The 15,158-nt window shown below is 54.5% G+C and overlaps 1 long non-coding RNA gene across 1 annotated transcript in view; it reads left to right on the top strand.

Moving 5' to 3' along the window:
• Positions 1-14,409, top strand: part of LOC128773439 (uncharacterized) — a 116,053-nt gene extending 101,644 nt beyond the window's left edge. The window contains exon 3 of the long non-coding RNA XR_008417673.1: positions 14,207-14,409. This is a non-coding gene — a long non-coding RNA (uncharacterized LOC128773439). The remainder of the gene's footprint in view (positions 1-14,206) is intronic.
• Positions 14,410-15,158: the final 749 nt, after the last annotated feature.

Genomic DNA, 15,158 nt, shown 5'->3' with positions numbered 1-15,158 from the left:
ATGAGGCCCAGTGGGGCTCTGGTGCTCCACACAGCACAGGTGATGTGGGTTAGCATTCCAGCCTCTGGAATTTTCTCTCCTTCTGTTGGGTTGAGATCTTCATTTGCAAACTTTCACCACGATCCAGGCCCCTCACTTGGAAGCACTGTGCAAATGCCGGCCCTACCCCAGAGGACAGACCGTTAGGCGGCCAGACGTGGCGCCCCGAACCCGCGGTATTCCCTGTAGTACCTGCCACGTCCCTCACGTGTTCTTCCCCTGGCCTGGCTGTGAGTCTCCTCAACATTTCAGTTGTTTTCAAAGCACCTCCAGTTGAGGGAACGTCCCTCTGCAAAGTTCAGTGCCTGGCACCCAATGCCACACTGCTACCTGGTTTTAAAACACCTCAGTTACGCTTACAATGATCGCTTCTATTAACTTTGTCGCTAGAGTTCTCGAATGCAGCCTCAGTTTGGACCGGCTGTGTCAGTAGCCAACAAGTGAGTAGTGAGTACACTCACTGGTGTGTGGACTCCACACAGGTCACAAGGAAATCTTGTTTGTTGGTGGGTTCGCAAGGAGCTGGGAGTGTCTCCTGTGTACCAGGCACTTCGCTGGGTGCCGTGATGTAACGCTGAGCAGTCTCCAGGGCAGAAGCAAGTGAAACAGGCCAGTCTATGTGAAATTGTCACCGTGTGTGGGCTGCAGACAAGAGGGTACCGTGCATAATGGGAGCGTGAAGAGGTAAGCCTGGCCTGGCCTAGATGGGGGTGGCGGCTGGTAAGGGAACATTTCCCCTAAGGGGATGACATTTTACATGAGATAAGACAAATGAAAAGGAAGTGATATGGGGGGGGGTGGGGAGTGGTAGGAGAGAGTATTCCGGGAAGAGGGTCTGGCATGTGCCGAGGTCCTGAGGCAGCGAGGGGCTTCTTGGGTAGAGCGGGTGGACAAGGAGAATGTCCACATTTGGAGAGTGAGTCTGTGCAGAGACAGGGCTGGAAGAGCTGGGGAGGGCAGCCATGCAGCCAGGGGCTGGTAGGCTGTGGCGAGGGTGCTGGGTTTTACCTTGACCGAAGCAAGAAGTCCCTGAAGGATTGTAGGCCGAGGGGTAAGCTGATGAGCTGGCTTTTGTACAGTGGCCGCGTCCACGGACTGACTCCGGAGTGCAGACTTGTAGCCACTTAGCCTCTCTTGCACAGGAAGGAGAGCCTCCTCCAGCTCACCTCCGTCTTACAGCTGGAAATCACACACATGCGCGCGCGTGCGCACACACACACACACACACACACACACACACACACAGGCTGCCTCCAGCTAAGGCTAAAAGGGGAAGGTAATGTTTGGGCCTGAGTCTGCATTCTTTAAAACTGGGCGTTTGAGAGGAAGTGTGGTGCCAAATGGAACGATGCTTATGGTGAACAGCGAGTGCTCCAGATACGGCAAAGGGTATTTGATATCGGCTATTTCTTTGAAGTTTGAAGAGCCTCACGCTACAGCCGCGCACCCCTTCCCCACCAGCACCCCACCCCAGGGAAAGGCCAGGGTGCAGGTGAGTGGATGGTGGGCAGCAAGCGTGACCTCACAGCCTGACCAGAGAGAGACGGAGTGCGTGGGCCTGGGGGAGGCTTGCGGGGGGGTGCCCGCTGCCCGCTTGGGGGGAACCAGCCTTTCACAGGAGAGAATTTGGGGCTCAGAGCCTTCCTGTTTGGGGTGGAATAAATACAGGGAGTCCCAGGCCAACCTTCCAAGGGCATCGCATGGCCCGTTTCTTATGCTTGTTCGTCATACTCATAGCAGTGCTGTGATTAATTATTTATGATGTGTAAAACCAGAAATTAATGAGGCTACAAATGGTGAAATGTAACACACTTCCATCCCGACTGCACCTGCTGGGGCCGGAAAGCAGGTTCCGGTGGAGCAGCTCTCGGTGGGCAGAATCCAGGATGCGCGGGGGCATCACCTGGTTTGTGTGTCTGCTGTGCGGGGCTTGAGGCAGACACAGCGAGCCTGGCGACATGACGGTAACCGTGACCCCGCACTCAGGCCTGTAAACTGCTCCGTCCCAGGCAAGGGACGGGGGGCTGGGGTGCAAAGGAGCTTGTCCAGAGTCACGGGGATGGCAGGCAGTGGAGGCGGGTCTCGAATCCAGGTCTGGATCTCAGCCTGTGGGATTACGGTCCACATTCCTGCCTTGAATATGCTCTTTCCAGGCCACGTGGAGAAGAGAGGTGACGCCAGTAGCGGGTATCAGGAAGCTGGAGGCGAAACCACCCAGATGCTCTGTCCACTGAGCGCACGGGGCAGAGCACCTGCTGAGTCAGCAGCTCCTGACCGGTCACATGGGGCGTTTATTCCACGGTAAACACAATTTAAAATGTCCATTCTTTTAAGATACTGCCATAGACTGTGTCCCCCAAATTTAAATGTTGAAACCTGATCCCCAGGGGGATGGTATTGGGAGGTGGGGCCTTTGGGAGGAGATCAGGTCATGGGGGTGAAGCCTCACGGACGGGATCCGTGCCCCAAAGAAGAGAGCCAGGGGGCTCCCCTCCACCATGTGGGGACCCGGCGAAGAGACAGCCACCGTGAACCGGGAGGTAGGTCCCCCCAAACCCCGGATCTGCGGGCGCCGCGAGAGCTGTAAGAAACTGTGGTTCCTCAGCCCCTAGTCTGTGGTCTTCTGTTACAGTCGCCCAGTCTCAGACGGATACTTGGTTCTGCTGCTTGAAGACACTCGAGTTTGCCTGGTGATCAAACTTGGAGAAAGCAGCGTGGAGGTGTTTGGGACTAACGTGAGGAGAGCGCATTTGTAAGGGGGCTGGAAGATGCTGTTTCTTATTCACTTCCATAGCAAGAGCCAGATGAAATTGTAGTCGCTTCCTGTAGCCAAAGTAACAGATACCATGTTTGATGACTTCAGAAGCAGAAACTCTCCTCTCTCCCTCTCTCTCTCTCTCCCTCTCTCTCAGTTCTGGAGCCCAGGCATCCGCAATCAGGCCGTGGGCATGGCTGGGCTCCCTCCAGAGGCTGTAGTGGAGCATCCTTTTGCCTCTTCCACTTCCAGTGGCTCCAGCCATCCTCGGCTTGTGGCATCACTCTGACCTCTGCCTCCTCTTCACATCACCTCCGCTGTACGTCGTCTCCTCTTTGGTCTTTTATAAGGACACCACTGTGTCACGTCTGGCATGAGCTCATCTCGAGACCCTTCACATAACTCCATCTGCAAAGACCCTTTTCCAGAGGAGGTGACATTCACAGCTTCCAGGATGCGAATGTAATTGGGGGCGAGGGGGCACCCTCCACCCTCTGCAGAGAGGCTTCAGTCAAAGCTCTCAGCACAATGCCTGGCACCACTGAGTGCTCGAGGAATATTATCTGTTCTTATATCGTTAACTATTGTTTCCTGGGAGAGGGTTTGGGAAGCCCTCTGGCCCTTCGGTTAAAACAGAACAGATGAAAAGGAGGGTCTTCATGACGGGGCAGGTGAGAAGGGGCCGGGGGCACTGCCGCCGGGCCTGCCAAGCAAACGCGGGGCTCCCTGCCTCGGCCCCCTCAGCCTGGGTTGAACTTTTCTCTTGGCATCTGCATTGTGGGTTTCTCGGGAGCAGAAGTTTTCCGGGTGGAGTATGCTTTCCCTCTGGAGAGGCTCGGCTGTCCTGCCCCTGGCCAGCGTGCTCCTGCAGCACCGAGTCTCAGAGCTAACCGCCACCTGCTGTCAGCAGAGAGGTGGGCGGAGCCCAGGAGGATGGTACCAGGGGACGAACGCACCACTGGCCTCCTCTATCATCTGCGGCCTCAGTGGAGCTGCTCATCCGAGCAGACTGGAGGAAGCAGCAGAATCTTCCTCTCTTCCCAGGGGATGAACCCATGCACCTGACCTGGGACGTTCGGCCGCCAGAGCACCAGGACTGAGGGGCTCGGAGCTCCTTGCTTGAGGCTGGGGCTCTCAGACAGGTCTCTGTCCCGAGCCCTGCGCAGCGGCCCCCTCACCCCCGCCTGACCTCTCCGATCCCATGGGTGGCCCGCGGGCACTCATGCCCTTCCATGTTCTCTTGCCTTCTGGGGATCACGGGCCCACTTTACGCCAGGTGCTGCGCTAGGTGGATGCTGCAGCCTTGCAGGGAGCACTGGCCGGAGAAAAGCCATCTGTCTGTGTCTGCCCCCATTTACCGATTTGTGGGATGAACAGATTCTGTCCAGGCGGTGACCGTTGACCACCTGCAGGCTGCAGGCCACTTCCCCCTGCGGTCCTCAGGTGCGTCTCCGGCTCTGGCCTCGTGTGTGCGCTAAGAGCCGATTACGTCTGTTCCCACATCTGTTTATGCCGATTGCACAGTTCGTGTAATTACATCACGTAACTAAATATTACATAAAACAATGACATTTCAGTGCGAACAGGAAGAAGGTGTTTGTATCTATAAAAACAGTTGAATTTTTGGAAAGACTTAAAATGGGCAAGGTGGTAAAATTTTTCTTTCAAATTAAGTTTCCATGAATCTGCAATAAAGGATTGAAGGGAGGAGTCACAATTCCGACTGATGGCGATACCTGCGGGCGCTTCAAATTGCCTGCGTCCTCACAGCACGTTTGGTGGGTGGGAAGTGCGCTGCGGGCATGGTAGCTGCGAGCCAGAAACCAGAGGGCAGAGGGGGTGTGTTTTCCCAGAGGTGAGCAGACAGTGAGTGAGCATATGTCTAAGCGTTTTGTGTTGAGATGTTTAAGGCATCATCGGTGGTAATGACTGTCCACTTCACAAGACTGAGCCTCTGTGGCTCAGTCGGTTTAGCATCTGACTCTTCTTGACTTTGGCTCAGGTCATGATCCCAGGACTGTGAAATCGAGCCCTGCGTCGGGCTCTGCCCTTAGTGTGGAGCCTGCTTGGGATTCTCTCTCTCTCTCTCTCTCTCTCTCTCTCTCTCTCTCTCTCCCCCCCTTCTCTCTCCCTCTCTCTCTTTTTCACTCTCTCTCTCCCTCTCCCCCCCTCTTTCTCTCCCTCTTTCTCTCCCTCCTTCTCTCTCTCTCCCTCCCCCCTCCGCCCCTCTTCTGCTCATGCTCCCTCTTTCTCAAATTAAAAAAAAAATGGTCCACTTCATAGGATGTTTTTGGTCCCGTTTGAGAGGGAGTCTTCTGGGAGGCACTGTGACGGCGGGAGCTCACAGGGACCCGGGTCTCTCCAACATCCAGGGTGTCATCCCCAGACCAGAGACCCCAGAGCAGTGTTACCCGTGGGGTGGCGTGTCAGAGTCTCCACAGCGCCTGACACATCCTCAGGCAGAAACACTCCCATTTTGTTGTTACTGTTCAGTGGAGGAAGTGTCCAAGAGATGGCTTACTTTTGTCACACATATGCACACGCGTGTGTATTTCTCTCTCTGTTCCAAAGACGGTAACTCCAAACGTGACTTTCTGTTCGGTCAGCTTACACAAAATAATCCTGAAAACATGGGAACTCACTTCCAAGAGAGAAAAAGAAGTGTAGACAGAAACTGAGGCATAAGCAGCAGTTACCTGCCGGTCAGGTCTCCTTAGGGTCCCGGAGAGCTGTCAGCTGGCCCCTCGACACGAAGACGCCGTGTCTCACACAGCGGCCACCTGGATGCTCACACACCAAGCGTGGGGACGCTTTGCTTGCAAAGCTCGTTGCACTCCATCTAGTTAGAAGGCAATATCTTTTAAAAGGTAAAATATTGCTCATGTAGATTATTTAACTTTTTTTAGCTCCTTCTATAATAAAAAAAGAAACATACAGCATCGAAATGAGCGATTTATGGAAACACATAAAGGAGCACATTTTCCTGGCGAGTCCTTGAAATTTAATTTAGAGATGTGGCAGCAGAGGAAGGGATGCATTTTAAAGTTGCTTGTTTCCTCTCCTTTGGGTGACTTTGCGGCGCCTTTGTGAGAGCGGCTGAGTTCAGGGAAGGAGCCACAGGGCCTTTCAGATGGTCAGGCGTCCCCGTCCCTGAGCATCGGGCGGGGAGGGCCTTGTGCTAAGCCTGAGGACCTCCTCTCTCTGCACTCACTCCCTCGCTCGAGAGTTGAGTGCCATCGGCGTGTCTCTACTTGGACGTCAGGAGCCCATCTCACACTTGATGCGTGGGGAGCTCAGCTCCCGCCTCCGAAGCTTTCTCTGCGAAGTCTTTCCCATCCTCGCGGATTTCAACAGTGTCCGTTCAGGTGCTCCAGCCGGATCACCGTGTCATCCCGGCTCCTCTTTCCTACACCCCACACGTAATCCATCGCCGTGCCTTTCAGCAACACCTTCCAAATACATCCAGAAGCCAGCCGACATAGATAGGTAGCTTCTAGCCGACACCGCGTGGGCGCCTGCGGAACTGCCGTGGCTGCTGAACTTCCGCTCCTGCCCATCCTTACCCCGTTTCGGTGTCTACACGGCGGCCAGTGGGAGCCTGCTAAGGGCCAGTAGGGCGATGTCACCCTGCTTCCAATCCTCTGCTGGCTCTTTTCGCCCTCGGCCGGTCATGTGACTGTGTGAGCGAGGGGCCGGTCCGCCGTGTGGTGCCACGGGCTCCTGCAGCTGGAGACACTGAGAGCCGGGGGCGGTGAATGCGAGCGGGCACCCTCACAAAGGGAGCGAGCCCCACGGCCAAAGCAGGTTCTTAGTGTTCTGGCCCCGTCCCTCTGATGCCAGAGCAGGCACTTCCTTGTATCACGTCATCGTCACTGGGGAAGGCCTCCTAGGGTAGGACCTTGGTGGATGTGAAGGAGGGTTGCCAGGAGGGAGAGAATAGCAGACGGATGAAATGTCTACGAGTCCATTCTGGTTTAGGGAAGTAACTAACACCTCAAAGATAAGGAGTGGGACACCCGCGTGTCTCAGTCAGTTGACCGTCTTGACTCTTGAATTCAGCTTAGGTCATGATCTCACAGTTCATGGATCGAGCCCTGTGTCAGTCTCTGCATTGACGAGGAGGCTGCTTGGGATTCTCTCTCTCCCTCTCTCTGTCCCTTTCCTGCTTGCTCTCACTGTCTCAAAAAAGGAGGAGGGGGAGGAGAAGAGAGAGGAGGAGGAGGAGGGGAAGGGGAAGGAGGTGCCTGGGTGGCTCCGTCACTTAAGCAACCAAGTTCGGCTCAGGTCATGATCTCACAGTTCATGAGTTTAGGCCCCACGTCGGGCTCTGTGCTGATAGCTCAGAGCCTGGAATCTGCTTTGGATTCTGTGTCTCCCCCTCTCTCTGCCCCTCCCCTGCACATGCTCTCCCTGTCTCTCAAAACTGAATAAATGTTAAAAATTTTTAATAAACAGAAGAAGGAGGAGGAGAGAAGGAGAAAGAGGGAGAGGAAGGAGGAGGAGGAAGAGGGAAAGGAGGAGGAGAGGTGGGGGAGGGGGAGGAAGAGGGGAAGGAGAAGGAGGAGGCGGCGGAAGGGTGGGGGAGGGGGAGGAGGAGAAGGAGAAGGAGGCAGAGATGATAATACAGAGTGGCTGGAATAACCAAAGCCCAGGTATGACCCCGTGTGATCGTTCTTTGTGCCACAACCGTAGTGCTTCCCCGGGAGAGTGCTCCAGGAGAGGGACGTCCCTGCTCTCACAGAGTGTACAGTCTGGAAAACCTGTCTGAAGTCCCCAAGAGGGTCTGAACTGGCCGACATCAGCCAAGAGAGCTCACTGTCATCACATGATCCTCTGCAGACCGAGTCTGGTTTCTCTGTGTGTCGTCCAGTCAGACTTACGTGTGGCATTTAAGGCCCTCGTCTGGAATGAAACCAGGGACCCAGGTGATGGATTGTTGACTGTTTCATTCATTCACACACATTCATTGAGCACCTGTTGTATGCTAGGCACCGGGTCAGCCACTGGGGGTGGTGAGCCCCGCGAGACCGTGAAGCAAACCAAGAGTCTCCAAGCACCAGGGCTCCTGGAGGACCCTGTCGTGGAGCCATCTTGCACAAGGATGTCTGGAAGGCTCCCCTGTGCAGCTGCCCCCACGCACACCACATCTCTGTTGTATGTTTACACAGGGCATCGGGGATTTATGTGGGGAGGCATTAAAGCATCAGGGATATCCAGTCAGAGCGACAAAAAATACAGGGACCGTCTTTCAGTCCTGGTATCTGCACAGTTCCATTTTTATGTGACAAATATGGAGAACAATTAAGTCCCTTTTGATGGGATAATTGCTTGCTACCTGAAGAAGCTGCCTTAAAATGACAACTTGAGCAACGCGGACTTCCCAGCACTATTTAAACCCGTCACATTATCCAGAAGAAGTGGAAGGAAGGCTGAGCCAATCCGTGACCGCCTCCTTCCTAGATTGCCCAGCCTTTTGTATCTGTTATGAAGCCCTTCAAAAGTATGCTGCTTCTCCGGAGAGAAAATGTATTTACATAGCTCCCAGTGTCTCCACCAGACAGTGGTCGGCTCGAGATAAACCTCCCAGAGCTGGGGAGGAGGGTATTACGCACATACCGTAACCGGGTCCAATTATGTTGAAAACTAATAGCTGTGTTCCTCTGCCCCTGTGGTTCCCAGAGTGTGAAGAGAAGGAACAGATAGACTGACAAAATGGAATGGAATGGAATGGAACGGAACGGAACGGAACGGAATAGAATAGAATAGAATAGAATAGAATAGAATAGAATAGAATAGAATGGAATGGAATAGAATAAACTAGGCTAGAGTAGACTAGACTAGATTAGAACAGACTAGACTAGACTAGAATAGAATGGACTAGAATAGAATAGAATAGAATAGAAAAGACTAAAATAGACTAGACTAGACTAGACTAGAATAATAAAATTGCTACAGGGTCTTAACGGTGGGAGTCTGAGGAGGAGCCATTCAGGTTCTTGCCGCTTGTCCCGTCCTGTGTGGGTCTCCGAGGAGCACAGGGTACACAGGTTCTGGCAGCCCCTGTGGGCTGGCCCCTGGTTGGAGGCACTGCCGTGGCCCGCCAGCCCTGCATGTGGCACCAGGAGCCTGGAAGTGCGTTCTCGAAGAAGTGGCCTGGAGACGCACGAGGCTCCTCATTTTCTTTCTTTCCAGTAATTGACTTTGTATTGAGTTCCCCACCAAAGTGGACAGTCAGGCGCTCGTTCCCGATGAAAATTGCAGCGAGAGACAAATGGCAGTTGAAATAAGTAACATCGAGTCGCTTGACAAATGCATCTGCAGCAGCAGCAGAGGCCCCGGCTCAGGAGACACAATTATGCACCTGACCTGTGAAGCCAGTGCCTCAGTGGCCGCAGGAAAATGGATCGGCTACACGGGGCCTGGGGTGGGCTCTTTCCATGTATTTGTCCCAGAAAAGTTAATCAGAGTGAAGTGGAGATGGGGAGAGCTAGGGTTATCCTGATAGCATGAAAAAAATTAAATTCCGGTTGGCCCTTTGCAATCCAGGCTCATTTCTCTCTCCCTCTCTCTCTCCTATGGAAACCGTGTCTATCCGTGTCTTTTCAGTGTGAAAACAGTTTCACCCTTGAATTGGTGAGAGGGGCCTTACAGTTTCTTAGGAAGGTGCAGAGGGCAGGACAGGGATTGCAAGGGGAGGTCCAGTGGCTCCCTTGGTCTCCTCCACTCCACCCACAGGGCTGGCGGGAGAACACAGATTGTGCCGTTTTACCTGGATAAGCATGTGGTTGAGGACAAGGCCCCTGGGGGTTTTATGGGCATGGGTTTGCCTGGAGGACAGATCTGGCAAGGCTAAGAGAACGTACGCAGGGAGCTCCCGAGGGGCAGAGGAGGGACAGGTCAGGTGTCGTCAGTCACCCAGCGCTCCTTGCCCTGAACAGATGCATCATGTAACAGTGCCGTTTTTGCGTCTGCCCATCATGCCCAAGGCTGGGGGGTAGGCTATGCCCCTGAGGATTCAAGGACCAGACTGAGCCCCTCTGCTGGTTGAGGCGGGAGGAGTGTCAAGGCTGGGGTCCTAGATGCTCACACTGGGGGACATCTCCCCGAGCACCGCACGGCTGCCTGCCCGGCCAGCGCCAACCACCGTGGCCTGGAAGGCTCAAGAGCTCAGGCTGAGAAGCCACCCCTGGACGTTGTACCCATAGGAAGCCCCTCCCTTAGCTGTCATCCAGCAGGAGATAGTCCCTGGCGTTGCTTCTGAGGCCACCACCCCACTGCCTCTTAACACCCCAGACAGGTTCCTGGAGGTTGGACGGTTGCCGAGTAGAAACCAGCACCTCCTTGACCTGCTGCCCTTGGGAAAATGGACATGGCCCAGCAGCCAGGGGTGACTGTGCTGCCATCCCCACCCAGCCTCCAGCCATGCCGCACCCAGAACCTTCTAGGGGTCCACTAGGGGGGCTTTGTGCATGCGTACGGTGTCGGGAGGCCCTGCAGGAGGCTGCCTCCACCCGGTGCAGTGCCCTGGTTGTGGTTCAAGGTCCTTCTCTCCTCCCTCTCACCCTTCACGCGCACATGGGCAGCACTGGGTCCCACGTGCCAGGTGCCGATGGCAGTGTTTTCCTAACCTCAGTCATTTACTTCCTTACTCCGTGGTTCGTCCACGTCTCCTGCCACCACGGCCCATCTTCACAGTTTTCCACTTTGAAATATTTCCTTTTTTATTATTTACTCATTGTCTCCTCTTAGTTGCCTTTTTAAAAAATAGACTTTATTTTTTAGAGCAGTTTTAGGTCCACAGCAAAATCGAGAGCAAGAGGAAGGTACAAAGACGTTTCCGTATGCCGCCTGCCCCGCACTGACGCGGCCTCCCTCGTCGTCAGCGTGCCCACGGGATTTGTTACAGTCCATGAACCGCGTGGACGAGTCATTATCACCCAAAGTCCATCGTTCACCTGAGGGTTCCCTCTTGGCGCTGTGTGCATTCTGTGGGTCTGGACTGACGTGCGGTGGCACGGCCCGCCAACATAGCGCCACACACTGTGGTTTCTCGGTCCTGAAAGTCCTCCGTGCTCCCCCTGGTCATCCGCCTCACAAATCCCTGGGAACCACCGATCTGTTTACTGTCTCTCTAGTGTCGCCTTTTCCAGAACACCGTAGATTGGAGTCAGATTGGCTTCTCTCACATACTAATACACACTTACGTTTCCTTAGGTAACTTGTTAAACTGAAATGAATTTATTTTAAAGGGAATCAGTACCACGCATGGAAAACTAGTATCATTTATATTAACGGGATAATGGGATGAATACAATAAAAAGCGAATACGTTTTGGCTAGAGATCATTAATTAACAAAGGGTCAGAGCCCCAGATCTCTTTTCTTTATTGAAAAGATACATGAGTGTATGTGAGGTGTCAAGGCTAGAGCACCATGGAACTGAGGCTTTCCTCTTTATCGGAAGAGCTGAAGAGCCTCTGCTGCGTGTGTCCGCTCGGTCGATACCAGTACGACAGTCGTGGGCTCACACTCTTCCTTATTCTCGGATTTAGTTTTATTCTGGAGCAGATGTTACTATTCCCAGTTTAGAGAGGGGAAATTGAGGCTCGGCGAGGCAGTGGAGCCAGGACCTGAACCCAGCGTCCTGGACCTCAGGTCTCATGCTCACGAACATCGCATTCCTCGCATTGGGGAGAGGGGGTGGTTCCGTCTCAAGGCTCCCGGCCCCCGGCGGCAGACTCGCAGGCAGGGCTGCCCCCACGGAGTGCGTCGGTCCTGGAGGGCTCAAGGCAGCCCCCCTCTGGGGCCAGGCTGGTCATCTTCCTCGCCTTTGGGTTGACTCTCTGACCCAGAGTGCAGACAGGCTTCTGTGTGAGTGGACCCTCCGCAGCTGGGATGGGTTGGATCCTCTGGGAAGGGCTGTGACCTTCCTAAGCACTCTTCTTCGTCATGTGTCTCGGGGGCAATCAGGAAGTGACATGGGGTGACCTTTCCCCACAGAGCAGAGCTCCCCAGCCTGGGGGGTCTGCCCCATTAATGCTCAACACCTGGAAAGATTGGGCCCCACACGAGGAGTTGGTTTCTCAGAGAGGCTCTCCGCAGCCCCGGGGTTCCTTTTAAATTTCTCAGCAGCAAAGGATATACGAGAGTGAGCGGCATGCGTGCCCAGGCGGTGGGAGGACTTTCTTACCAGTGACCTGGGGAAGTGACCTGCTGTCTCCAGGAAGGTGGGTGCTGGAAGTCCCTCACCTGAGCATCTGGCAGGGGTTATTATGCACGCAAATTTTATACATGAGATTCAGACATGGAAGGAGCGGCCCCCCAACTTTTATGACCCGAGGATAAGTTATGTCTGAGTTATGCATCTGACTAACGCATTGGCAGACCCGCGAGCGTCTGTCCTGGTTTTCTGGGTCGGCTGTTGTCAGCAGGAAGATTGACACTCCTCCAGCTCCTTGTTCTGCGTCCTCCCTCCTTCCGTTCGACACCTGTTGATAGTGTGCCAGGCGCTCCGCCACTCGGGAGGGCTACACGGCCCTGGTTTCTGCTTCTATTAGGCCACCGGGCACCTTGGCTAAGAGTGGAGTGTAGACCTGGAGTGCGGGCTGTCTGTACCCACACTTCCCACCCGTGCACACTGGGGGGCAGGCTCTCTCCCTCCCCTGCATCCCCTCTGGAAGCTTACCTTCCAGGCTGTGGCTGTGACGACTGGGTATTTCTCTATTTGAGGAAAGTATGCATGGTTACAGGGAGGTCAGGACCGGGGCACTTGAGGCCTCTTTCCTCCCCTTTTTGGGGTTGTGTGTGTGGGAAGATAGAAACGGGACCCACTGCATCTAAGCCCCGTGTGCAGAACTGAGCCATGGGGAGTAAAGTGTCTACATGGACATGGCCCAGGGGGCCTGGCTCTCTTGTCTGAGAAGGTTCTGGAAGCAATAGAGACCAGAGTCAAATGGTCTGTGTCACGATCCCTCGTGGTCGGTCTGCCCTCTGTGGAACACAGAGTGGCAGGGTCAGGGTCGGTCACCTGGAGGAAGGAGTTGGCAAGCACCTGGCAGGTTGACAGGTCCCAGGCACTGTCTGAGCTTCAGGGAGGCAACAGTTCCCATGGAAACTGGAGAGCTGCACAGAGATGCCCCGGTCATCAAGACAGCGTGACACGGGAGGAGAGGGGGTGATTACACTGGTGTGGACCAAAGCCCAGGTGCCACCAGCACACCACGTACAACATCTCTGAACCTGAGGGAGCAAGAAGAGAGCTCAGGCCTGTCACCAGCGGGGCTGGGGCCTCCCCTCTGCCCTCTTCCTTTGCCCCTTCAGGTCTGGGCACCTGGTCTACCATTGCATATGCCCAGCCCACCCCCTTCCCCGCTGACTCCTTCTTCTGGCTGCTGCCACCATCCAATCGTACGTTGTACTTCATTCTTCCGTCCGTCGTGTGGTTCTGCCCATTGGGGTCTGGGCGGGAGAGCTCATTGTCTGGTTCCCAGTGCCGGGCACCTTGTGAGTCCCGGACACATGTTTCTTGCATGGCCGACAGGTGGCCACGTGCCGCCTGGACGTCTTGTGCAGGCTAGATCACACGGCCAGCTTACGGTGTCTGGAGGGGGAGGCGTGCGTGGGTCCAGTCGGGCCGCAGGGTCCTCGCCATCCACTCGGTCTTTCTGGCTTCTCCTGGAGCAGCTTTTCTTCCGGTAAATGGTAGCCAGAGCAAATGTGCTCAAGCCTAGTTGTGAAATCTGCAGTGGTGTGTAACAGGGACACATTTACTTTCTGTAAAGCTGAGCTCACAGTTCTCCCCTTCCCCCCTTTTGGGGGAGCTGTGGGAAGAATTGTAAAGATTTTTTTTTTAACGTCAATTTTAAAAAAGAGAAACTCCGCATATTCCCCTCCGTTCTGCCTTAAATCAAGGAAATACAGCCAGGGCCTCATTGGGGGACTTCCCGACTCCTTCCCATCCACATACTTACTGCTCTGTTCAGTTGTTCATCTGGCCCACAGACACGGGTCTGGCACCCACCGAGCTCCAGGTGTGATGTGTGACAAAGAACCCTCCCTATTAGATCAGATGCTTTGAAGGTCAAAGAAGCCAACCAGGGATAGCATTGGCTGTGGCCCACAGGGACGTGCTGGCAGTCGTCCAGGGAGCCTCGCTGAGTTTACTGAGAGAGGAAGCCGGGGCACGAAGAGTGGTGGACGCGTGAATGGAAAGAACTCACACAGTAAGCTGGTGCTGTGTCTTTGAGAAATTTGAAGGTGAGGAGAAGCCGAAGGTCGTGAGGACAAAGCAGGGTTAGAAGCTCGGGGATTGAAATCACCGTATTCCAAGTGGATGAGGAACAGCCAGTGGAGAGAAAGAGAGCCTGCTACACATCATTTTTTTTAATTTTTTAATTTCATTTTTTATTTTTAGAGAGCTCGAGTGGGGAAGAGGGCAGACAGAAGGCGAGAATCTTAAGCAGGCTCATGGAGCCTGATAACGGGGCTGGATCGCACGACCCTGGGATCATGACTGGAGCCGAAGCCAAGAGTCAGACACTCAACCAACTGAGACCTCCAGGTGCCTCGACCGCGACACATCTTTCATCTCCTTGTGTCCTGCTGGCAGAGTTGGCGAGGAGGTAAGTGTTCCTGGGAGGACCTTGGGGCCCGTCTTTGGCTAGACTCCCAGGTTCCTTAAGTCGGGAGGAGGCCCTGAGCAACCATCCAGTGCTCCTGCGCGGCTGCTTACAAGATGGGGAGCGTGGTGGCATCAGCGACGAGTGGGGATGACTTTCTTCCGGAACCTTCCTCGGTGTCACCGGGCAGCTTGTAGCCTCTGACGTGCCATGTGTGTCGTTCGACAGGTTTGCGCGAGTGCCCAAAATATGCCAAAGAAGGCTCTCGCGAATGAGAGGTTAAGAGATGAGCGGTCCGCGTTGCTGGCGGGGCGGTGGGAAGGGCGGCTTCCACTGTCACGTTCGTCTTGTGGAGCCAATAGCCGCAGGGGTCTTGCAGGGACCTTCCCCCAGCCACGCGGAGCCCTTGGTGATCTTTCCGCCTGGGTCTCCATCGGCTCTGGGTGAGGCTACTCCCTAAATCATTGCCGGTGTGATGAGGGTACAGTGACGACTCCTGTGGCTTTAATGAGCGTTTCCTGAAGACGAGTGAGTTTGAGAATTGTTTTCACGTTTGTCGATCGGTTGGCGATGCTCTTGAGATTTACTGACTGTGAACATCCTTTTGTTCATTGACAAATGGCTGGGTTGTTTCTTCTTGTCCTTTCTGTCAGAGGTCTGTGCGTGTTGGAGCTGTTCACCCATTGCTTCTTATCTGCTGCAAATGCGGACGGCTCCTGACTGCCGATGGTCTGACCTAACCGTTTT

Source organism: Panthera pardus, unplaced genomic scaffold (assembly GCF_024362965.1).
Source record: "Panthera pardus isolate Hobbes unplaced genomic scaffold, ASM2436296v1 HiC_scaffold_25, whole genome shotgun sequence".
In the NCBI taxonomy this organism is placed as follows: domain Eukaryota; kingdom Metazoa; phylum Chordata; class Mammalia; order Carnivora; family Felidae; genus Panthera; species Panthera pardus.
The sequence above is the reverse complement of the archived record's forward strand: the minus strand, read 5'-3'. Positions and strand labels throughout refer to the sequence as shown.